Below are 25,728 nucleotides of genomic sequence, written 5' to 3'. Positions count from 1 at the left end.
TACCCTTGAAGGAAACAGGTGGACACTGGGGAGTCTCGTCTAGTGTCTTTATACCACCAAGCTATCCTTCAAGGATGTCTGGTTTGTTATCCAAAGAAGTCTGGTTTGCTATCTCTGCAGATCCAGTTAGACTTGAACAATGAACATGTCTTAGTCGCAGGAGGGAAGTAGGATTTTATTTTGCAGTCCCTTATTCCTAATTTCCATCTAATCATATTTTCTTCCATTTACAACGCTAACCTTCCTACTTGCTACATTCCCCAAAAGTATAAAAGAGACTTTCCCCCTCATTAGGGGTCTTTAGCTTTGTTGGGGAAGCTAAGGCCTTGTTTATTGGTAAATTCATGTTTTACTAACAAATTGATCATTCTTGGAATTTTGTGCTTCAGTCTACCTTAATTTTAACTGCAACACATATATGACATATACATATACACATACATACATAACTATAGTGATTTTAAGGGGAAAGTATAAACAACTGAAGGCATTAGTAAAGGCTGCACAAAGAAAGTGGAATTTGAGCTGAGCCTTGAAGGAAAGCAAAGATTCTTAGAGACTGAGATAAGAAGGGATTGCATTCGAGTCAAGGAGGATAGCCAGTAAATCACTGGAGTGGATTGCATGAAAATGGCAAGAAAGACCAGTTTGCCTGGGTCCCAGTGTACATGGAAGCAGTAGTGTGCCACAAGGATGGAAAGATAAGTTGAGTCTCGGTTGTGAAGAACTTTACATTTCAAAGTGGATCGTTAGAATTTCATCCTGGAGGTAGATAATCAAGAGTTTCTTAAGTAGGAGAGTGCAGTGGTCAGAATTGTACTTTAGGAGTCAGTATGGAGGGCAGGGTAAAGGACGGATTGGAGAAAGGTGTGGCGCCTGACCCTCTCATCCTATTCAAGATGCTTTCCTGACTCTCTCAAGATACTCCCCTGTCTGATACAGAGGCCATCTATAGATTCAGTCTGACTGATTTCTATTTAACTCCAGGTCAGGCAAACCCCAAGAATCCTTTCCCTTATCTGAACTCAAACCCTAGCCCTTTCATGCAAGGTCAATATCTGAAATGGTGTTACTGCCTCCTCTTCTTCAGTGACTGCAAAAACTAACCATTTTGGCCCCCAGGACAACAGCACTCCCAGAGTAAGCAGCTAAGGATCACATATCAACTTTGTAAATCATCACTTAACCTCTGTGAATTTCAGTTTCCTCTTGTGTAAAATGAGGAAATTGAACCAGATGACTATTCACATCCTTCCAGCTCTAAATGTATTATATGAGAATAATGCCACAAGTAATTAATACAAAGTCATTTGAGTGGAAGAAAGAATTAGTTACTACAGTTAACTATATTAACCTCTAATTTTGATGCCCTAGGGCAAAGCCCCAGTCACTTTATTTTAGTTATGACATGGGTGACCATTGCTATTAAACTTGCACTAAAGAGACCAGAACTTCCCTAACCCTCCCACAGTCAGAAGCATTGTTTCCAAGTAATTTCCTCACTGAGATAATACCCTGCTTTAAATACTTTCTCTTTAAATGATGCTTCCTATAACTATTATTTGTCACCACACTTCTTCTTTGTCTGATTCACTCACTGTCATTCTAATATCTGATTCATACACACACACACACACACACAGTTCCTAGAGTATATGACCATATATGATCATATAATCATTCAACACTTAGTTCTTAGTAATGTATGATCCCATGGTTCTGGGATTTTGGGGGAGGGGGGTTGCCTACAGATAATGAGCAAAGGCCTTTTTTGATAAGCTATGTTTAATGCAGCTAGCTTTTTCCCCTCTCCTGTACTAGAATCCCTTCCTTTTCTCCCATTATCTAAGAATCCTACTCTGGTGGAACTTTGACATTTGATAACAAATACTCTCCCCATATGGAAGCCCAAATGGATCAATAATAGCTCTCACCAGCTGCATTGGGGATCATTCATTACCTCTTTCTCCCCAAAGTTACCACTTGGCTTCTGTTTGATGAAAAAGAGCTGATTGGTACCTCCAAATATTATCCCAAATCACAGGGCATTCATCCCTGAGCTAGCCACAATCTCCTGTATAATCATCATTTACTTAATCCCCAGTAATCCTTTTGTTCCTTGGGCCTTTCACTTAACCCTGCTTCATTTCAATCACATCCACTTAACCCAGAGCAAGTATCATTTCATCAACCTGGTCTTTGGACGCTCATCTGTCCGAGCTAAACTCAGACTTTTATTTCAGTCTTCGCTCTCTCCAACTCCTGCTCACAGGAACGTTCTCTTTAGCTGGGCCAAGATTCCTCCTGCTCTTCTCTGGCTTTGACCACTTGGCACAGACACAAAAGTTGTTGCTGTGTTCAGACGTGTCTGACTCTTGTGACCCCATTGGGAGTTTTCTTTGCCTGTTCTTTACCCTCTCATTTTACCAGCAAGAAAATGAAGCAAATAGGGTTAAGTGACCTTCTCGGGATTACGCAGCTGGTAAGTTTCTAAGGCTAGATTTGAACTCCGGGAAGATGATTCCAGGCCCAATATTCTATCCACGGCACCACCGAAATGCCACTGCCTCTAATTAGGAGTCTTTTAATAATAACAACTAGCATTTTGGTAGTCCTTTAAAGTACTTGCACCCAGATCCACAGACTCCAGGGGAAGCTAAGTGGCACAGTGGACTGAAGGCTAAGCCTGGAATCAGAAAGACCCAAGTTCAATTCCAGTCTCAGACACTTACTAGCTTGCAGCCCAGAGCAGGTTCTGTCCAGAAATGAGGACTCCCTTTCACTCAAGCTTAACCAAGATATAGCTCTTCCTTATCAGATGTTCTTCTGCTGGTTTACTCATCTCCTTTATTCTCTCCTCTGCTGATTTCTCTTCTTTTTCTGGGTGGCCTTTGGTGTTTATTATAACCTGATATTCCTGGAGAAATGTAGGGGAAGAAAAGAGGTGAAATAAGACACATGGTGACTTCTCTGAATTTTGTTTTTATTAGGGACATCCTAAGTCTTGAACTCTCTGAGGACTCCTCTACTCCCAAGAAAATTTTCAGATGCTGCAGCTCAGCCTTGCAAATAGGGAAAAAGTTTTTAGAATGCTTGGGATTACCAGGAGGAGACCTAGGCAGGATGTGCATAGTGCCATAATCAATTGGTGAAAGTTCCAGAGAAACTGATTTCCTTCCAACCTAAAAAAACCTTAATGACTCCCAAAGCTAAATATGGAGGGAGCAAGCTCTGTAACACTGAAAGAGGCTATGTAACCACTTTGTCAGGGATACCATATAATTTCCATTGATAAAACAGTATCAGTTTCTGATGTTGAAACATTTAACAATACTAAAGACTTTGGGGACAAAAACTTTCTTTGGGGGTCTTTAGTAGCTGTGGCTGTATGCCTTGCAGGAGCAGCTGCCAGGCCACATCTCCACAGGATGATTCATGATCTAATCTAGGAAACAGCACCTAAGAAAGGAAATTCAGTGTAGAAAAGAGGGCACTGGATTTGAAGTTAGATGACTTGGATTTGGACCCCAGCACTGATACTTATACTTGTACAACTCTCACCTCTCTGAGCCTCACTTTCCCCATTTGTAAAATAAGGAGTTAGACTCTGACTGCCTCTAACTTCTCTTCCAAGCTCTAAAGCTATAAAGTGTTAGATATAGACCCATTTGAAGAAACCAGGTATAAATGGACCTCAAGGTCCATTTTTCACAATGAGATAGAGTCATTCAAGAAGTTCATCCATCCAGTCATCGACCTCCATGTTTATCTCAACCCCAGAGAAACAAGGAAATGCTCTCAAGCCACCTCAGAAAGAGAAGCGCCCATCCAGTGGGAAAAATCACAAATCCTCAAAATTGTATGTTTAATTCATAAAGTAAATTACACGAGGTTAGCTGTACAAGTAGCTGCGATGTCCTTAAAAATTATTCTTTAACTGAGGAAAAGTTTTTTGACCTTTGGAGAAAATGCTTGCTTCTAGCTATGACTAAAAAGCGGTTTCCTTCTTTCTCTGTTGTGTTAAGAATCTTTTCTTCTTATAAAGAAGGCACCACAGTGATTTATAGCTGTCATGAAAGCCTGGAACCCTTTTGAGGTTAAGCTACTCAGCTATTCAACTTTCACTACAGAAACTTTGAAATTCAAAAAGAAAAAATAATGTAAGTTTTTGAAGGACATGTGTTGCTGTAGGTGATCCTGTTAATTAAAAGTGATTGCCTGCTAGGAAATCATACTTTAAAAAAGTTTCATGAATTTATTAGAACCCTGAAGGTATCTTTGTATGCACAGAGCTTTACATGCGATTTATGCAATTTTGTTTCAGATCTGTTTAAAGCCACCCTGACACTCCCAGAGCTGGGAACAGTACTGTGAGCATTTGTATGTATTTTGACTAATTGAATTATGTGAAAATACATACTAATGAAGCGTTAGCAGAGGTGTTTGCTGAGTGGAGTGAAAGTCTCATTTTCTCCTAAATTAGGAGGTTTTTTTTTCCCCAAGCAGATTAGTACTCTGGGAAGAACTCCTTCCTTACAGGAAAAATAGCAAATGATTTCATAGCATTTTGTATCTTGCATGCTAAAGAGCTCTGTGCATTCCTGATGTGTACATTGTTGGAGAGGGAGTGGTGTCACCTAAAAAGGCCTATTTAACTCATTTTTTTTTAAACTCACTACCCTCTCAAGAGCAAGGGAGTGTAATTACACTCAGTAAAATGAATGATCAAATTAATATTCACTTCTTGGAATCTTGGGCTTCACCTTTAATCCATGTAAAGGAATGGTTTTGAGCTGTTCCCTTTTTTCCATAGGAGTTATTATTTAATAGTTCTAATTTGCATCCTTTGCATTATTTCATTTGGGAATAAGAAGATAAAGTATTTCTTCCTGAAACACCACTGTCTGAGTCTCTTCCCTGTCCCATTTGTTGAGAAATAGATGACAGAAATGTTACAGCTGTTTTTACCTAAACCCAGGGAGCTATTCAAATCTACCCAGGTGAAAGCATTCATAGCAGTCATGGAATGAAATCTGCCTTCATCCCCAACCCCAACCCAGGGCACCTTTCTGAAGGGAGGACAGCTTTACTGCTTCCTCTATAAGAAATAAGCCCTGGCCTTGAGGGGGCAGGTTCTCCACCCCTGATAGTATTGGTGATCTGCATTAGTAGAGAATCCCAGCTCACAAGGATGAAATTTAAGTTTAAGTATATTTTTACAAAAGTTTGCCATTTACAGAAGCATTTTCTGGTTTATACTGTTTGAATCTCACTGCAGAGAGAAATCAAGTTTCTTTCTTATATGTCCCTAGTCAGATGTATGCCATTGTTTTGGGTCTTTTTTTAAAATAAATATTTCTTTAAAATATTTCCATATTTCTTTGTATTCCTCCTTCTTATTATTCCAGATTGTATTCCTTTACATTAACCAACAACAACTCATTTAAATCATTCCCCTACTATTGGACACGTAGGCTGTTTCAATTATTTGCAATTAAAATGTAAAACTACTATGACAATCTTTGAAGAGATTGATATATTTTTGCTTTTGATAATACTTTCAGTGCACATTCCCAACAAGGGAATTATCAGGTCAAAGGGTATGACTATATTTTTAACTTTTACTGTGTTACTGTGCAAGATTGTTCTACAAAAAGATTCTACAAATTTGCAATTCTACCAGTAATGAATGTTTATATGCACCTTTAAGTACTATGCCTTTTTTGCAATTTCTGTGGTGGAAGAAAAACAAATTTTTTAAAACTGTTCCATTCTTGATAGAAATATTATACATCAAATACCTTTGTATGAGGGAAGCTATTGCCTATTCTGGAAAAAAAAAAACCTAGCTATGTCTAAATCTTATTTTAGAGATTTTCCTAGTTTAAAACTGGTAGGGGCAGTAAGTTAATGGGAAAAAAAAAGATTGACCTCCCCAGGTGTCAGGTCCCTGGGATCAGTCTGAAGTCCATGTGATTCCAGACTCTCTCATTGGGGTCCTCCTGTGTTCCTCCATTATCCTGACAACATTGGGTTTCATTGTTTTTAATTACTTTTTGGCCAATTTGATGTGTGAGTTGGTAACTCAGAATTGTTTTAACGTGTACCTCTTTTATTAGTTGTGAGGCTGAGAAATTCTTTAAAATGATTATTAACAATTTGTGTTTTCTCATTTGAAAATTATTTCTGCATATTCTTTGACAATTTATCCACAATCCAAGGTTCTTTCTGCTCTACTACAATACCTGGTGCTCGACAAAGGAATGACCAGAAATCATAAACAGGAAGATTGTTTGGGGATGTTCAACTCATTCTTTGATAAAATATTTGAGTTTTTAATTCCATCCTCATATAAATCCCTTAAGGGTAGGGACAGGTGGTTTGTAGTAGACAGAATGCTAGACTTGGAACCAGGAACAACCATCCTCCCTTAGTCTCTTACTAGTTGTATGACCTAAGCAAGTCATTTTTCTGGAATTCAGCATTTTGTCTGCCTATTTTCCCCAAGGGTATCCTCATGACTATTCCTTTGCTAATATGTGTGTGCATGGTATCAATAATTCCTTATGACAAATGTCCTTATGTACTTCCCTACCTATAGTTGCCCCTATTTCAGCTCCCCATTCTGTCATTACTTTACCATCCTGAATAAAGATCCAGACCTTCTCTCAATGTCAACATGGACCACGAAACCATCCTGAAACCATGGTTTATTCTCTGCCTCTGAAAGGCATGCTCTCCTCCTCACTTTGAGGATCTACTTCTTGATCATGTCAGTGTAGGATGAAATTATGACACAGTAAAAAGAGAATCAAAAAACCTGAATTTGAAACCCATCTCTACCTGGTGACTATGTAGAAGTCCCTTCCCCCATCAAAGCCTTGGTTTCCTCAGTTGTAAAATGGGGGTCACAGATCTAAAACTAAAAGGAATCTCAGAGATCGTCTAGTCCATTTTACAGATGAGGAAACTGAGAGCTAGGAAGATGAAGTCACCTGCCTGAAGTCACACCACTGGTAAACATCAGAGACAAGATTTGAACCCACATCCTATGATCCCATCATCTATGGTGTTTCCACTGTACTACCTTATGTTGCCTATTTCAATGCACTGTTTGAAACAAAGCACTTTAAAAACTACAAATATTTCAATACTTCAAAGACCAGGCATTTCATCAGTGTGAGTATTGCCTCTGCTGACACATATTATAAACCTCTCTATAATTCCAAAACCCTTTTCCCAACTGGGTGGCAAACCTTTCTGAATTTAGGTAGACTAGTTCATACAGAACGTCATTTGTTCCATGCTTGAAGCTTTTTCCACTTGGGACCTGCAGTCAGAAATATCTGTGTTCAAATCCAGTCTCAGACATTTACTAGTTGTGTGCCCCTAGGCAAGCAACTCAATCTCTACTTGCTTTAGTTTCCTTAACCATACAAGGGAAATTATAATAACACCTACCTCTCAGGGTTGTTGTGAAGATCAGATGAGCTAACATTTGTAAAAGAGTATAGCACAGTGCCTGACACATAGTAGGCACTATAGAAATGCTTATTCCCTTTACTTCTCCTTGATAGGACTTGCTAGAGCTTGGATTCCATTGGCATAGCCTTGAGAATCCAGGCTCCCCTTTCCCTTGCCATGATGAATAATTAGTTGTATTCATTATATGACTACTGTAGCTATTAATCAACACAGTTAATTGCTGGCTACTAATATAATTTTATTTAATAATTTTAATTATCATTATCATTATCATCTTTCTTAGAACGTGTTTCCTCAGTAGCAGAATTTATTTGGCTATTCGTACTAAACCACAAAGACCAGACTAAAAGTCAAGAGATCTAAGTTCTAATTCTGGATCTGGAACTCTGAGGTTTAGGGCAAGTCACTCAGTTTCCTCATTTGTAAAATGAAGGTATTTAGGATCCATTCTAGCTCTGATACTTTTACTTTCATTGGTCTAGAGAATAAATGAAATGTAAAGAAACTCTTTCTGCCTAAGTCCTATGTCCCAATGTATATCTGGCACCTCTTCTACCACTTATAGTCTTAAGAGAGTAGCCAGGGTCACTGAGAAATTAAGTGGCTTGCTCAAGGTCATAGCCACTACATGTCAGAAGAGGTACTTGAACCCAGGCCTCACTAACTTTGAGTCTGACTGTTCCATAAATCAATAAAAATTATTGCTTGTTTGTAGTGTCAACTGGTGCTCCAGTCTTCCTTCAGCCCTCATGTGTATGCTTTTAGTAGGACTAGGCGTTGTTAATTGGCTTAAAATTTTTACCATAATTTTGACTTGAAATAAAAATTTTCATCCTTTTTCTATTTTCTTTCCCTTATTGATATCTATCTATTTATCCATATATCAATATCTATATTACTGCATCAATTGATACAGTTTAGTTTTTCCAGATGTTCTTAAGTTTTGGTCCATTGAATTGCATTTCCAGACCTCAAACTATATTACACAGAAGCAGTCATCAAAACAAGTGAAATATTGATTGAAAAATGGAGAGATGGAGCAATGGAACAGACTAGACAAGGGAGAATCAGAAACAATAGAATTTAATAACCCAGTGTTTGGTAAAGTGGAGAACATAAATTACGTGGGTGAAAAAAACTCCTTATTTGATGAAAACTGCTAGTAAAAATGCAAAATGGTCTGGAAGAAATTGGGCTTAGACCAACATCTTAATATTTACTCCACAATGCATTCTATATGTGCATATAACATTAATATTAAAGATCATACTATTAAAAATTAGAAGAGAAGCAGATCATTTGCTCTCGTAGATAGTAGGACATATATTCTTAACCAAGTAAGAGATGGGGAAATTACAAAAGATAGATAACTTTACATAAAACCGAAAACTTTCTGCAGAGACAAAATTAATGCACCTAGGATAAGAAGGGGAGTTGGTTGAATGGAGAGAAAAGAATCTTTGTATTAAATTTCTTTGATGGAGTAAATTGTAACCATATGTGTGTATATGCACACATGTATGTATATACACACATATATCTAACTTATAATCATTCCCCCAAAATAGGTGATCAAATGATATGAATGAACAGTTCTCAAAAAAATTGCAAAAACCCTCCAACTACATGAAAGAATAGTTTAAATCATTAATAATAAGATAAATGTGATAAAAAAATTGAGGTTTCACCTCACATCTTGCAAATCGATAAAGATGATAAAATGGCAATAATCAATATTAGAAGTGTTATGGAATGATAGGCACGCTATTAAATTTTTGGTGGAGCTATGAAACCATTTTGGAAAGCAACTTGGAATTATAAAGATAAAATGCCTAAGATGTCCATGCTTTTTGAATTGAGGGTTCCATTACTGAATGTATATTCCCAAGGAAAACCATGACTAAGAAGAAAGAATTCTTAGTAGACCAAAATATTTTAGCATCACTTTTTGTGATAGTAAAGAATTAGAAACAAAGTAGATATCCATCAATTGGTGGTAAATAAATGTGATGGAACATTACTGTGCTGTGAGAAATTCTGTAGGTAATAAATACAGAGAAGCATGGAACTGATGCAGTGAAGTAAACAGAACCAAGAAAACACTATAACAATGAAAATAGAAAGGGCAACCACGCAACAAAAATCAAAAGTGAACAAAATTATGAAGTTCAAGCAGGACTCAAATAAAGAGATATAAAAGGATACCCAAAACCCACCCTTTACAAAGATGGGAGGTCCACAGGTGTTATATATTGCACATTTGCAGACTTTTTCAACATATCAGTTATGCTGATTTTTTCTCTTTAAAAATGTTATTTGTTATATGGGATGGATCTCTGGGAGGGGTAGGAAGAAAGATACTGTACATGATAATTTCAAAAAAAAAAGATCAATTGCAAACTTTTTTAAAAAATAGTCTTCCTGGTCAAGATGATTCCCTTAGGATCTCTCACTGAAACTTTGTGCTCATTGAATCTGACGAATTTCCTAAAAGAATAAAGCCTTGGCTAAGACTAGATTCTTTATTCATTCCCCAAAATCAGCAAATACTAAAACTGGAAGAGACCTGAAAGATCTAATCCAAAGATTGCACTTTACAGATAAAAGTAGAGAGAGAGACACTCAGAGAAATGAATAAGTAACATCTTAACATCATGAAGCTTAAAAAGAGATATCTGCATAACTTTCATCATCTCAAGTAGAGTCATACAATTAGTAATGATGATATTTATAAACTATTTTATATACGTTATCTAATTTGAGCTTCATAAAATCCTGTGAGGTACATACAAAAGCCATTATCATTCCTATCTTTTTAAAATGATGAAACTGAGACACAGAGTACTTAAGTAATTTTTTCGTGGTCAAAAAGCTAGTAATTATCAGAGACAGGATTTGAACTCAGATCTTTCTGATTCAAAGTCCAATCTAGAATCCACTATGGCACAGTGCAATAAAAAAAAGATGAAAAGAAGCATACGTGGCCACATGTGTAATTATTTTAGTTTTAATGAGGGGGTCATTTCAAATAAACCCAATTTTCTCTTTTGAGCAGAATACATTTTATATTTCCATTTGTAGCCATGAAGAGTTTGATAGTTTGCTACCTCTCACACAACTATGAACCCAAGTTGTCCTCTATCTAAACTGTCAATACCACATATATACATGTATATATATATACATATATACATGTATGTATGTGTATATATGGTATATGTGTATATATAGTAATACATATATGATATATGTGTATCTTTCTTTGGCAATGAAAGATGAAAACAATATGTGTATATGTGTATATATATGGTATTGACAATTCAGCTAGACTCCGTAGGAAGCCCATCCAGATGCATGTTGAAATCTAGTCAATCACCATTCTTCATCCATTTTGTCTTTCCTGTGTGAATAGACAAGCCAAACTCCTATAATTACAAATTCTTTTTAAGAAGCTCTGCACTGTTCTAGGGCTTTAAGTAATCAGCACCATGCCATTCACAAACAGGGTCTCCTCCATTGCAGTGGTGAACGCATTTGGCAAATATATGCCTTGTTTGAAACGAATTATATTGAAATACAATTATCACAATATTTTTTTAAAGTTAACACACCCTAGGTTGAGAACTTCAGTTTTTGTTGTTTTCTATGCACAATATATAATATTAATAAGCATGGCACAACCTCTAAAATAAGTTATGGGCATTTTCTCTTGCCTCTCATGTTTTCATCCATTCAACTCGTTCAAAAAAAAAACCAAATGTCTTGTTTTATACTTTATCAGATGCTTATTAGATTATTTCCTATCGTTACATCTTACAAGAAATATTGAACAACCATGATATATGGATGGATACATGGATAGCAGATGCCTTGTTGTACAATAACTGCTAAGTCAGGTTTTGTTCTACTGAAAAAATTTTTTGTGATTACTAACAACAAAAAACATCTTTCAGGTGATTGTGAAATGGTAAAGATGTTTTAAACAATATTTTACTGAAACATTTCTGAATGTTTCTTGCAAAAGACTGTTATTCTGTAGTAATAGGTTACTCTTAATGTACAGAAAGTTACCCTTATAAGGATTTTCTATTGATGGGCATCTAGGTTGGTAGTTATTGAAGTTCCTTGGTCACCTTTTTTTTTTTTGATAGAGGTTTTCTTTTCTACAGTTTTCTTTTATTCACCTCTTACATATGTGTCTTCCATATTAGTCACGATGGTATCACCTCACAATCATATCACCTCAAGTACCCATCTCCTCCATATATACTACTTTTCCTCTTTATCCTTTTTAGTTTTACTTCTACCTCCTCAAAATGCACACCTGGGATTGTAATCTTAGGTCATGATCATTCCACTATGCTTGATGGGGAAAAAAACTTCTTAATAAGCCTTTTACATTTTTCTTCTGATTTTCTTTTTGGTTTTATCCACCACTGTTTCTTGCTGCTTGATATGAAACAATACTGCTCATGATTCTTATAAAATTTTCTTTGCAAAGTTCTGCAAATTTATACCCACTTTGTGCTTTTGACAGTCATATCTCTCCTCTGGTCAAGTAATTCAAATGTTTGGTCTCTATAGCTTGCTGTCTGGGCTCTTTTTTGTCTCCTTATTGTGCTAATTAATTTACACTGGCAAAATTCTGGATGAAATTCTCGTCAGTTTCAATGGCTAGTGTCCATTTCCCTTTTTTGATTTTCAATTACTTATTAAATCATTCATTTATTTCAGTTATATACCGTATCTTTTTGAAAATATCATTTTCTTCTTGTTTATTCTTGGTTTTTTAAACTAATTCTAGTTTTAGTTCTGCTGTTTCTGAGGTCTGACTGTACATACACAGCTGATCCTAGAATAACACCCACATAAATTGTCAAATCTTTTCCTGCTAAAATATAATCTGTTCTTTAATTTGTTGTTCAGTTCTTGACATGTTGCATCCTTACCAATTCTTTTTTTTCCACGTGTTCATTATGGAGAGCCAAGAGGCTCCTATGTAATATACAAGTCTCTCCCTTTCTAATTCCTTTTCCTTGACCCATGCATTCTCATGCATTTTTCTGCATCCTCACATTTTCCCACCATTGCATTCAATTCTCCAAATATCAGGCTATATGATGATTGATTTGGAAGGGATTAACAAATTTCACTAGATTGTAAGATCCTTGAAAGCAGGGACTGTTTTTGCCTCATTTTGTATCCCCAGTGCTTGTCTATCACAGTGCAGGATAATAGCAGGCGCTTACTAAATGTTTATTTTTTGATTGATTCTTTGTAGAATCTATCTTCACTTCATCCTCAGTAGCTGATGTGGGTACCTACACTGCACTCATTTTCATAGTTAACATTTTGAAAATTCTTATCATTATTACTACAATGCATGATGACCAAATATCCATTAACCTTGCTGTTGCCTCCCTCAAAATGCTGAAGTCAGCCCTGACCTCTCCTTTCTTTGCATCTCCAAAGCCACTCTTCTATTTTCTTGCAACTTCCCCCTTTGTTCAAGTCTTATTAACAGAAAGAATGTCAAGATTGTCATGTCTGCTAATTCATCAATATAGCCACTCATTGTTATTTAATGAGCACCTCAAATTTAGAATATCGAGTTAAGTTTATGTTTATAGACAGCCTATAAACATGTAGACAGTTTATAGCTGAACACCCTTAAGCCCTTTCTGCCATCCTTCCCCCGCAGAAGCAGAATACGGCCACACAGCACTAAGTGCCATGTTACATTTTTGTGCATTTCATGGGTTGCCATAATTAAAGAATCAGTCACTCAGTGGCCAGACTACTAGCAGCAAACCTCTCCGCACTTAGCTAGGCTGGCCTCAAGAAAATAAATATAGTCTATTGCCTCTAAACCAGAGATTTTCATAGCAACTGTTTGGGTCCTGTTTCTCCCCTCCCCCAATCTCAACTGCATGTTAACCCTTCCAAACAGAAAGGAAACCTGTCATGACATTTTGAGAGTTTTAGTCTCTTAGTTTATCCAGAGTTTCTATAGGTATTTGATGAAGTAATTTGAAAAAAGTGCCCATTCAGGAACTCTGATCAACACAGTGACTAACCACAATTCCAGAGGACTCATGATGAAAAACTCTGCCTACTTCCTAATAAATAGATGATGGCCTCAGAGTATAGATCAAAGCTTATGCCATTGTTTTTGTTTTGGACATGGCCAAAGCAGAAATTTGCTTTTTTTAACTATACATATTAGGATTTGTTTTTCTTGCTTCCTCACTAAGAGAAGTGGAAAGTAGGAAGGAAAGAATTCAGATCTGAAAAGAAAATAAATTTGAATTCTTTTTTTTTAAGAGAAAAGGATCCATTTACATATTTGTTTGAGGACATATATTATGTATCCAAGAAACAAGAGATAGACATGTCAAGTTATATATATCAGTCTGCCTCAGCAATAGCAAAAGAATAAGAGGAAGGTCTTTATCACAGGGAATGAATTTTTTATGCAGGATTTATGGCAAGATATGGACAAGAGTCACAGAGAATGAGAAGAGGTGGAGGGCTTGTGATCTGCCTTAAATCACAGATTCATTGTGTATTGATTACGTATGTCTAATTCTGTGGAATTTCAGGATATGGTACAAAATCCACTTCCATAGATGGGCATAGTTTTTGGGAAGAAATTATTCTACACTTACTGATCATTACTAGGAGGTTCTGAGATGAGTTCAGTTTTTTAAAATGCATTCTTAGAGTAAAGTATTTTATACTACTATGAGTCTCACTGAAGAGGTTTGGTCTAGATGCAAACAGAAAAAAAGCCATCTTCAAATAAGAATACTTGGAGAAACTAAACCTCAACAGGAAAACTATCTTTTCTGTGGACTCTGTGCAGGGCATTTTTGCCTAATCCACAGTGGAAAAGTAAGTCAATGGAAAACACATATTACATACTATGACATGCAATTGCAAACATAGTTTATCCACCAAATCTTGGACAGATGGAGAGTGTCCAGCATGGAGGAAGAGAAGAAGATAAGATTGGATCACTTTTAGAAAACTTCCCAGTCCTTTCGGTTACCCGAAATTTCTCATTATTGCAAAAACCACTATTTAATATCTATATTCTCCTCACAGTGCTATAAACTGTAGAACACCACAATCTCAGGAGCATAAAAATTATAAGTAACCCAAAAGGCCATGGAAAGATACATGCAACATATAGATAGAATTATAACTGGCAACTTCTGTACCTGAGATAAGCAAAGTGAAGTTCTCCCTTGAATCAACTTTGAAATTCATTGTATAGGATCAAAGGAGCTTAAATTTGGAGCTGGAAGGTACCTTATAGGTCATAAAATTCAATGACCTCCTTTTATAAATGAAGAGACACAAGCCCAGAAATGAAAAGTGACTTGTGCAAAGTCATGCAGACAGTAAAGGATTCAAATCTCAAGTACTCTGACTCTTAAAAAATCTGACTACTGCAACTACTACTAATATTAATAACCATAATCATAACAAAAACAAGCAAATATATTGCTTTAAGGTTTGCAAAACATTTTACATATACTAACTCATTTGATCCTCACAACAACCCTGAAAAGTAGATGCCATTATAATCCCCATTTTAAAGTTGGGGAAACTGAGGCAAACAGAGGTTAAGTGACTTGCCCAGGATCACGCAGCTAGTAAGTAGCTAAGGCAGATTTTAACTCTGATCTTCCTGACTCTAATTCCCAATATCTATTTACTTTCACCTAGCTGCCTTGTATAATCTAATATTATTTTTACCATGCCATGTAATTGTAACATATTCAATTCAATGGCACAGAGAACTGGCTAAATGGAATCTCAGAGTTAAAAAAAATATGAGAGATCATCCAGTTCAATTCAAAGGATCTGGGTCCATTCTTTTTCTACCTTAACAGGGAAACTAGGAAGGTTCCTTTGCATGCAGAATGGAGGACAAATAGATAGGACTAGAATTATTACTCATCTTCCCTTATGAGAAGTGTTATTGCTTACAGAGAAAGTGGAAGTTAATAGCTGGTCCATTAGGTAAGGAATGACAGAAAAGGAAGTCCTGGGAACAGAATGAAGTAGTATAAATTGGGGATTTCTTGGAGTAAAAGGAAGGAAAGAGTGAACAGGATACAACATGCTGTCCCAACAGACACTCATGATCCAAACTTTCTCTTCCTTGTTCTTCAGTCAGCATCTGACTTCCTCTCACCTCTTCCCATTCTACTAAAAGAATATATCTGTTCAAAATAATTTTCCCTCTTAAGTTTCCCACTGTGGGGAAAAGCCCTGGTGGCCCTAAGCTAGTTATGGCTCTAGACATAATTAGACTATGATCCATATACAGCATGTTACTAGCAATGATTTACATTTAGGAACAGGCATAAAGGACATTATGGAAGATAAGTTATGCATAGAAAAGGGGGGGTCATGTAGTAAGAATAAGAAACAAGTGATGCATCAGGCAGGCCAAGTGATACATCAATATACCCCAGAAATAGCAGAAAACCTAAAGGAAAACTTTTATCACAGTGAATGAGTCCTTTATGGAGGATTTATGGCAAGGCATGGACAAGAATTGCAGAGAATGAGAAGGGGTGGAGAGGTTGTGATCTGCCTGAAATGACAGATGTATTAAAATGTCAAATGCATTTTTAGCTGTGTTTTTAGACTTTGTCCTATATCCTGAGGCTTCACATCAGAAGTCGCTGCTTTAACTAGCAGATAAATAAATGGGAAAAGTATTGTTTTCCTTCCTCCTTCAGTCTCCTTGTCCTCTTTCTACCTAGCAACAGCTTAAATTCCATGGGGACAACAATATAGTAACTTTTCAGCCTACCTGATGAGGATATGTTTTGAGTTGACAAGGAGTAGAAGAACCAAAATGGGCATGATTTTCATTCACTATGCCAAATCCAATTCACCAAATTTTAGGGGTCCTTTTCTTGTTCCCTTGTACAAGGTAATAAGTGAGTAAAGGAACAGTGCTCTGAGGCAGCAAGAACTATAAGTAGGGCTATTGTGGCCAAGGGTGGGGAGCAGTAAAACATAGGAGAAACTAATCATAAGAGCATAGGACATAAAGTTGGAAGAAACCAAAAGACCACCTAGCGCTACTCCTTAATTTTACAGATAAGGAAAGTAAGGCACAGAGAGGAAAAGTGTTTTGTCCAAGGTGACCATCTTCATGTTCAAAGCTTACCCCATCTAAGAGGCTTCCTTCAAGAACTTCACCACTTCTCTATCCCCGCCTTCATTCTACATACCATTTTGTTTTCCTTGTGGTTTTTGCTAGACTGGCGATTTTATTTCATTGATATTGGGAAGTCCCAATAAAGAAATTTCTTTAAACAACCTAGATCTGCATGTGCTTAAGCAATTTATGGTTTTAGAGAATTGCCCAGAGCACTGAGAGGCAACCTATCCAGGTTCATGTACCCAGGATTTGTCAGGAGCAGGACGTGAACCCAGCTCTTCCTGAGTGAGGTAAGATCTCTAACCACTCTATCAAGTCATCTCTCAAATACTCAGAATTAATGTAGCATTTGTGTTTATTAAATCTGAACTCTATCCTTTGGCCTTTGTTGCCATGTTGATCAGCTATATAGTCTCAGGTTTGTAGATGCTATCCTCTTCCTCTTGACTATAGGGCCCTAATGAATAGGGACTATGCCATGTTTCCTTCTTCTTTCCTTCTACAAGACCTGGAATATATTACACAGAGAAGACCCTCCAACTTGTTGGCCAATAATACTAGCTAATCTTTATAAAGCATTTGAATGTTCACAAAGAACTTTACATACCTTATTTCATTTGGTCCTCACAACAACACTGTAAGGTAGATGCTTTCTTACTAAGAAGAAACTGAGGATCAGAGAGGTATTGACTTTCCCAGATTCAAAGAACTAGTAAATGACTGTGCCAAGATTCAATCTTGGTTCTTCCTGACTCTAAGGTGAGCACTTTACCCATTGTCCAACACTGCCCCTACAGCTAACTAAATTCTCCCACTCCCAAACTGGAGAGACAGATGGTTGCTGCTGAGTAAGCCCTGACCTGGAAAGTTTCCTGGAAATTTCTACCTCTGGCGATGAGAATATAGGAAGTTTTCTGAGTTTTTCATGTGTATGATACTCTGTATTATTTTCAGTAATGACATTGTAGATATTGGTGGGACTTCATAAGACAGAGAGAGAGAGAGAGAGAGAGAGAGAGAGAGAGAGAGAGAGAGAGAGAGAGAGAAAGGAAGGAAGGAAGGAAGGAAGGAAGGAAGGAAGGAAGGAAGGAAGGAAGGAAGGAAGGGAGGGAGGGAGGGAGGGAGGGAGGGAGGGAGGGAGGAAGGAAGGAAGAAAGAAAGAAAGAAAGAAAGAAAGAAAGAAAGAAAGAAAGAAAGAAAGAAAGAAAGAAAGAAAGAAGAGAAAGAAAGAAAGAAGGAAAGAAAGAAGGAAAGAAAGAAGGAAAGAAAGAGAAAGAAAGAAAGAAAGAAAAGAAAGAAAGAAAAGAAAGAAAGAAAGAAAGAAAGAAAGAAAGAAGGAAAGAAAAGGAAAGGAAATAAGGAAGGAATGGGGAAAGGAAGGAGGGAAGAAGAACATTTATGAACTCTTCTTAATGAAATGAAAGCTATATGCCAAGCACTGTGCTAAGCACTGTGTATAAAAACAAAAGCAAGTGTGACAGTCCCTGACTTCTAGGAACTTACATTCTAATGGGAAAAGACAACATTTAAGGGAAAGTGGAGAGAGAGCAGGAGTATGATTTGGCTTTGAAATGGGCAGGAAGTGGTATGGCATCCTGGTTCTAGGCAAGATAACCTAGGCAAAAAACTCCCCTTTCAGAGGTCAGGGTCCAAGGGGCAAACCCAAATTCCAGTGGGAAGAAGAGCATATGACACCAGAGAGTATACGGCAAAGTTTGGGGAGTTACTGAAGCCTGAAACTATAAGATAATTGCAGCAATTCATCGTCATTGGCAAGCTGGCTAGGTCTACCATTAATGGATTACCCATTTGCACCAATGGGTTGTGTGGCCTGAGCATGTGAGCAGGATTTTCTCAGGTAAAACCGCAACAGAACACAAAGACAATTTCAAGGTAGCCAATCAATAAAAGAGGCAATTTGCCTTTGGGATGCCATTTGATTCAAAACCAAAAGAAAAAAGAAAGATCTGCTTCCATTGGAACTTTTCAGTCCATTGGGGGATTTGTTTGGGGGTAGTTATACGCTGGACTGTGAGGGATTCTCTGAGGGACATAAATCACACCTAGACTGTGGCGATCTGCACAAGAAATATCCAAAATTCTCTGTTCCCCACTGCTTCTCAGGTCTCAGAGCCCACACAGTTATCAAGGGCTTTGTCTGGGGATGGAGGAGTGCGGGGAGGGGGAAAGAGACAACCTGGTAGCTTTGTTACCAAATGCCAGGGTTCTTGTTGAGATGCAGACAATGTCTCCCTGCTTCCATTATGCTGCTTCAGCCCCAAGCTCTGAAGAGTATTGATAAGGGGGCACAGAATACGCAAGGAAATCAAGGCTTTCTGGGTAATGTGCCTTGGAATCTTAGTTATTGTTAAATTTACAAATAACTTGAATAAACCTTTCAGTTAAAGAGGGAAAGAAGAAACAAGTTTTCAGCTCACCATTGGCATTGATCACACAATCGTTCCTCACACAGAGGACAGCCTTTTGGAACAAGGACAGCCATCTTCTTACAATAAGGATGGATAAATCACAGTTTCCAAGTGAAAAGATCTGTCTCTCAGCAGTGTGTCCAGCGGCTCTCCACTTGACCTGAATCAAAGACCCAAACAGTGTGAGACCTAGCTATTCAAGGACCTAGATCATTCCCTTGATTCATATCCCTTCAGAGCTGATATCAAGTTAGGCCTACATTAACAATTCATTTCAATGCTGGCTGTATATGTGGCTATATGTATGTGGGCACTCCTCTAGGCATTATCACCCCTCTATAGCCCTCTTTCCTTAGATATTTTATCTACTTCCCTGGCTTCAACCCTCATGTCTTTCTTAAGCCCCATCTGGCCTTTGGAACTCCAGATCCAACTGCCTAGTAGATATTTGGGAGGCAGTGTGGTACACTAGAAAAAAACCAAGGGATTTGGAGTCCATGGTTGTTTAGCCATTTTCAGTCATATCTGATTTTAACCCCATTTGGGGTTTTCTTGGCAAAGATCCTAGAGTGGTTTCTCATTTCCTTCTCCAATTCAATTTTACAGATGAAGAAACTGAGGCAAACAGAGGCCAAGTGACTTGCCCAGGGTTGCACAGCTAGTAAGTGTCTTAGGCCAGATTTGAACTCAGGTCTTCTCGACTCCAGGCTTGGCGCTCTATCCTCTGTACCACCTAACTGCCCCTGGAGTCCATGGACCTGCTTTATCTGACTAATACTACCCATGTGACTTTGGGCAAGTCACTCAAGTTCTCATGACCTCAATTTCCTCATCTGTAAAAAGCAAGGAATTGGAATACGTCTCCTAAAGTCCCTGACATCTCTAAATCTATTATCCTCTAAGCTCTACCTAGATAACCTGCCAACACCTGAAACTCAGTAAGTCCCAAACTGTACTCAATGTTTACCTCTCAAAATTTATTCCTCCTTTACTGATTTCTTGATTCCTATGAATGACACTTCTAGCATCCCAGACACCCAGGCTCAGAATCTTGGTGTTAACTTTGACTCCACCCTCTTCATTGCGCATACATACAGACTACATATATGTACACACACACATATACATCCAGTTAGGTAACAAGTCCAGATAATCTCTCCTCTTTTATATCTCTCACCTTTAACTCTCCAATACTACTTCCACCACACTAGTACAAACCTCCATTATCTCTCTTCTATACTATAGTGGTCTCCTAACTGGACTTCCCATCTACAGTCTCTTCCTACCATAGCTGATTCTAAGATCCATGACCATATTCATCTTCCTAATGTACAACTCTCTGGTCGTGTCACTCCTCTGCTCTGGAAGCCTCAATAACTTCCTGCTGTCTGCTGAATTGATGTCCTTAACCTGACATTTACGGACCTACACAATTTGGTTCCATCCTATTGCTTGGTACATCAGAATAAGGATTATGATACTATGACCAAGGATATGCCCCAGGACTTCCGGACCACGTGTTTTTTGTTTACATGGTTCCCCATTCCCCATTCCCCACCTCGAGCTCAACTTGTTGAAATCTGATCCATCCCTGAAGCTCCAATGCTACCTCTTCAAAGAAGCCTTCCCAGATTTTCCCATTCAGATGTAAACTTAGTATGTATCCCAGACACTTATCACATTCAGTTCTGTATTTTAGCTAATTGCATAATTTTCTTATCGTCCCTACTAGTCAGTAAGCACCTTAAAGGCTGCTAGATTGCATGTTATTTCTCTTTCAATTTTTCTCTGTACCTGAAGTATTAAAGTCAGCAAGTCCTAGAAAAATACTTCTTGAACTGAATTGTTGTAAGAAAGGTTGATCAATCAGTGTAAGGATCATTTATCAAGCATTTACTTTGTTACCTTCACTTTGCGGTAGGCCCTGGGGACAGAAACAAAATGGAGCAGTTCCTGTTCTCATGGAGCTTATTTACATATATAAGCACATACACATGTATGTCAGGTATATGTGTTGCCCATGTAGGTCACATGTATCCATGTGGCTTTGTCAAACTTCAGCTCACAGGAAAATACGAATGGATACCTCTGGAACTTTGACCACCCTTCTCCAAGGGAGACTTTGATTTCTTCCAGGAGAAGAGTAAAAGATAAGAGGTACAAGGCTGGCCCCCTCTGCTTTATTCAGAGAAGGGATCTGTTAATCTGCCCTCCAAATATTGCTAGTCTAGGGAAAATAATTTTTAGGTTCAATTCACTTTTCCTGATCTTTATCTCTTAATAGAAAAGGAGTATCCCAAACTATATCCAAAAGCTTGACTCTTTTCTAATTAAATACCAGTGCTACAAAGGTCAACACACAGAGTGAATGATGAAATATCCCATTTATCGAAAACAATAATAAACAGCCAGCTGAGAAGTTATACAGATTAGAATATTAGTGTTAATGTGTTCATCCTTCATTGCCCAAGAAGACCATGCCATCAGAGAAATAATGACATGACTTGCACTTGACTTTGTTCTGAGGAGGGAGGGCTGTGCAGGTCACCAGCCTCACCTTTCCTCCAGAGCATCTGAATCCAGTGACCAGATATTCATCAGGAGGACTGGAGATGACCCAGAATGAGGCAACTGGGGTTAAGTGACTTGCCCAAGGTCATACAGCTAGTGAGTGTCAAGTCTGAGGTGAAATTTGAACTCAGGTCCTCCTGATTCCTGCACTGGTGCTCTATCCACTGCACCACCTAGCTGTCCCACAGATTAGAATATAGCAAGCAAAACACAGAAGGAATGAAATCTCCAACTGGGAGAAAGATAATTCAGCTCAACCAAGAGTCTCCAACATCAAGTAAGGGGAAGTTCCCCAAAATCTCTCAAGGCAAGCCAGAAATAGAGACATGGCTCTAGGCACTAGCTCCTCTACATGTCAGTTTCTTCACAGTTTTTTTTTCTCCCTTCGGGGACCCCAAAAGAGCCTGGAATTGAGTATGTCCACTCTGGAGGCTGGAAGCCCTGCTCTCCCAAGATCTCTCTAATTCTGCCTCTCACACAGTCAGGGAGCATGAGGAGTCATTCTCTCCACCAGTGAGGAGAATCTTGCAAATGTAAATGCTTTGTCTTGAGTCCCAAGTTACCTTTAGAATAATATAAAGCAGTTTAGAAAGGACCCTAGAAGTTGGAAGCAGAATGAGAAGAGGTCAGGAAAGGCTTCATCTAGAAGGTGTAACTTGAGCTGAATGTGAGGGACTCCACAAGGCAAACGGGAAGAGGAGATGTGCTCTAGGCATGGGGACTCTCAAGGCAAAGTCACAAAGCTGGGAGATGGAGTGTTGTGCTTGAGGAACAGTAGCAAGGCCAGTTTGGTTAGACTGTTGTGTGCAGAAAGAGGAGCAAAAGAATCATGGATTCGGAGCTGAAAGGGATCTTAGAGGTCATTAGGTCATTGAGGTCAACCCTGTCATTTTACAGATGAGGAAACAGAGGCTCAATGAGGTCACTTGACTTGCTCAAAGTTATGCAAATGGCCTAACAAATAGCAGAGGAGAATCTGAACCCAAAACCTCAGACTCTGCTCAATCCCCACTCGTGACTCCTAGACTTAAAAACCATACTGTCTTATCTTGGAATTTCTCTGAGCACTTGGGACCTCCTCATACTGAAACATCCAATTACCACGGTGACCTTTTCAACTAGGAACATCCCTCTAAGGCTGGTTCTATTCTGCAGTTGATAAGTTCCTTTTGTAGCCTCCATGTGTGGGGCCCCCAGCTGTTCTTCAGTCCCCTCTTGGTCCTATTCATAGCTTCTAGACTTCAAAGCTATACCCCCTTTCATGTACCTTTATTCCCTTCTCTCCATACCTCCCCTCCCTGGCTTTTCCTACTCCTCCATTAGATTGCAAGTTATTTGAGAGAAAGTCCTCTTTCTTTTTGCTTGTGTCTGTATCCACAGTGCCTGGTACATAGCAAGCAATTAACAGGTATTTGTTTCCTTCCTCTCTCTATTGTTGATGTTCTGTTGTTCCAGTTGTGTCCAACTCTTTGTGACCCCATTTAGGGTCTTCTTGGCAAAGACACCGAAATGGTTTGCCATTTCCTTCTGTAGCTCATTTTACAAATGAGGAAACTGAGCTAGTAGGTGTTGGGGGCCATATTTGAACACACATGTTCCTCACTCTAGGCTCAATGATCTGTCCACTGTGCCATCTAACTGTTCCTTCCTCTAAATCCAGGACTCTCTCCCTTATATCATGCTTCTTCAATATAATAAAGCTTGAAAGGTAGATTGGAACTAGGTTCTGAAGGACTCTGGAAGCCTTAAAAGTCTATCTTTGAGTCTATATGGAATCAAAAGTAACTGGGATGTATTGGCTATGAGAATGACATGGTCAAACCTGTAAATAAGGAAAATCATTTTAGCAGCACATTGGCACATGGTAAGTGCTTACTGACTAATTGGAGGCTTGATTAGATTGAGAGACTGAGAGATTAAGAAATACATTCCAATTATTCACAGCAAGTGACCAGAGTCCATGAATCCTCCACTCTGGGGCCTGTCCACAACTTCCCCATCCCAGCTTTTTCCCTTTTGAAAACACTAAGAATAATGTCCTTACATTAAATTTTACTAGAGTCAATCACCTGTCATGCTTGGAACAGAGACCACACTCAGATTGCCCTTAGCTCTAATAATCATGAAGTTCATATTTACCAGAAGAATGGGAGCTAATGGGTGAAAGACTATGAACTGAAGGAACACAATGGACACATCAGAGGTATTGACTGGGCTCCCAGGAGCCATCGAATTGTAACTTGTGATGCAGAATGTAATGCCTATGTCAGGAGTCAGAAAGATGGCATCTGAAAATCAACCCTGGGATCCTGAGGATTAATCATTGTGAAATGGTTTCCCCAGAAAAATAAATTTGCCATGGGTAGCAGAGCTGCACCGATATATGTGTACTACTTTGAGTCTGAAAATGACTGGTGGGGGAGCAAGCACCTAAAAAAACCAATTTGTTCTACTGTCCTTGGTTTGGACCGGCACCCCAAGAATGTTTTGCTGGATCTTGTGACTTCAAATGCAGAGTTTTTTTCTGCCAACATTAAAGAAGTTGATGAAAAGTCAGCCAGTACTCCATGAGGTACCAAGCAAGATGCCTTTTGGTCAATTGATGTCAAAGTTTGGTGGTACCAGAAGTGATGGTTGGTTCCAAGGCATTAGTTTCTCAGTCAGTAGGAACTGTCTCAGTTGATAGAGAGCCATGATAGTACTGAATGAGTTGCTGATGTCTCCAAAAACATGATGGTTTCACAGATGAAAACGAAGTTTCTTCCACTTTTGGGTGTCTCTGAGAATAGCGTGGTGGCTGCTGGCCATGACTGCTGCCCAATGCTGTTGAACTATGATGATCATGTCTCCTTGAACTCTGTCTCCAAATTAGACATTTCAAAACAGAGCATCCGGGCACAATGTCTCTGCCATGGAACACTTCCGCAACATGTACAAGAGAGCCATGACCAAGGATCACCACACTGCTCTAAACACACTACACTAAAACAGTGTCACCCAAGTGTCTATTTATGAAGTGGACTGAGGCCCCTACAAATTTTGCACCACTGGCATAGATGGAGCAAGGACAATTTGGGATTTCAAAACTTTGGAGTCTTCAATCCAGGGACTATGAATTATGTGAAGCTGTATTTCCATTCTCTAGCATGACAGACACTTGACAGAATGCAGCACTTGCATGAAGATAGAAAAACATTAACATAAGTCGAAACTGAGAAAATATCCCTTGCAGATGTTTTGGTTTTGTTTCTTTGAACATAATCAACCAATGTACTGGTTTTTTAAAAAAAAATCAGCAATGATGTCTTTCTGAGTGGCTATTTCAGTCTATTCTTGACCAAAGCTCCTCTTAATAGTTTATTGTGGGGAAGTGGCACACTAAACTAAAGGGAGATTTTACGTAAATTGTCTGCTAAAATATTTTTTAAATACAGAAAAAAAGAAATACATTCCAAATACATTTTATATGACTTCGCACATATAATCAATATCAAATTGCTTGCCTTCTCAAGAAGGAGGGAGGGACAGGAGGAAAGAAGAGAATTTGGAACTCAAAATGAAAAAAATCATTTAAAAAATTTTACATGTAATTGGGAAATATTTAATTACATAAATAAAAACATTTTTAAAAAAATATGTTTCATGTCACATAGCATGTTCGTAGCAGAGCTGGGGAAAAATAGGCTAAGGTGAACCTGGAGGTCATGTCTTTTGAGCACTCACTGCACCTTGGGTGATTGTAGAATGATTGTACTCTGCAAGGATATTAACCTGCTGTCATTCCATTGGACTACAGATTTAGGGTGACCAGATTCTTACAGAAAAAATATCAGACATAGAATGTTTGCTTGAGGGACCATGCTAGGACACTGTGGTTGGTTTGGAACAGAAGATGAGAAGGAATGGGGGAGGTGGAGTCCTGAAAGAGTTAAAAGCAAGGGGGTCAGATCACAGTAAGGGAAGGTGAGCCATTTTGACATGATTCAACTAATGTACTTACTTGTTAAAGCCAGGAACTAGGTAATGTCAGGACCTATACAATCATTTTCTACT

The 25,728-nt window shown here is 38.4% G+C and overlaps 1 long non-coding RNA gene and 1 pseudogene across 1 annotated transcript in view; one reads left to right on the top strand and one right to left on the bottom strand.

The window, feature by feature from the left end:
• The window catches only part of LOC140529300 (uncharacterized), a 107,167-nt gene that overhangs the window by 19,883 nt on the left and 61,556 nt on the right, over positions 1-25,728 (bottom strand). Inside the window, exon 4 of the long non-coding RNA XR_011975490.1 lies at positions 19,114-19,264. This is a non-coding gene — a long non-coding RNA (uncharacterized lncRNA). The remainder of the gene's footprint in view (positions 1-19,113; positions 19,265-25,728) is intronic.
• LOC140524136 (actin-related protein 2/3 complex subunit 1A pseudogene) lies at positions 23,710-24,799 on the top strand (annotated as a pseudogene).

Source organism: Notamacropus eugenii, chromosome 2, assembly GCF_028372415.1.
Source record: "Notamacropus eugenii isolate mMacEug1 chromosome 2, mMacEug1.pri_v2, whole genome shotgun sequence".
NCBI classification, from domain to species: Eukaryota; Metazoa; Chordata; class Mammalia; order Diprotodontia; family Macropodidae; genus Notamacropus; species Notamacropus eugenii.
Note: the sequence above shows the minus strand (reverse complement) of the source record. Positions and strands in the feature narration are given on the sequence as shown.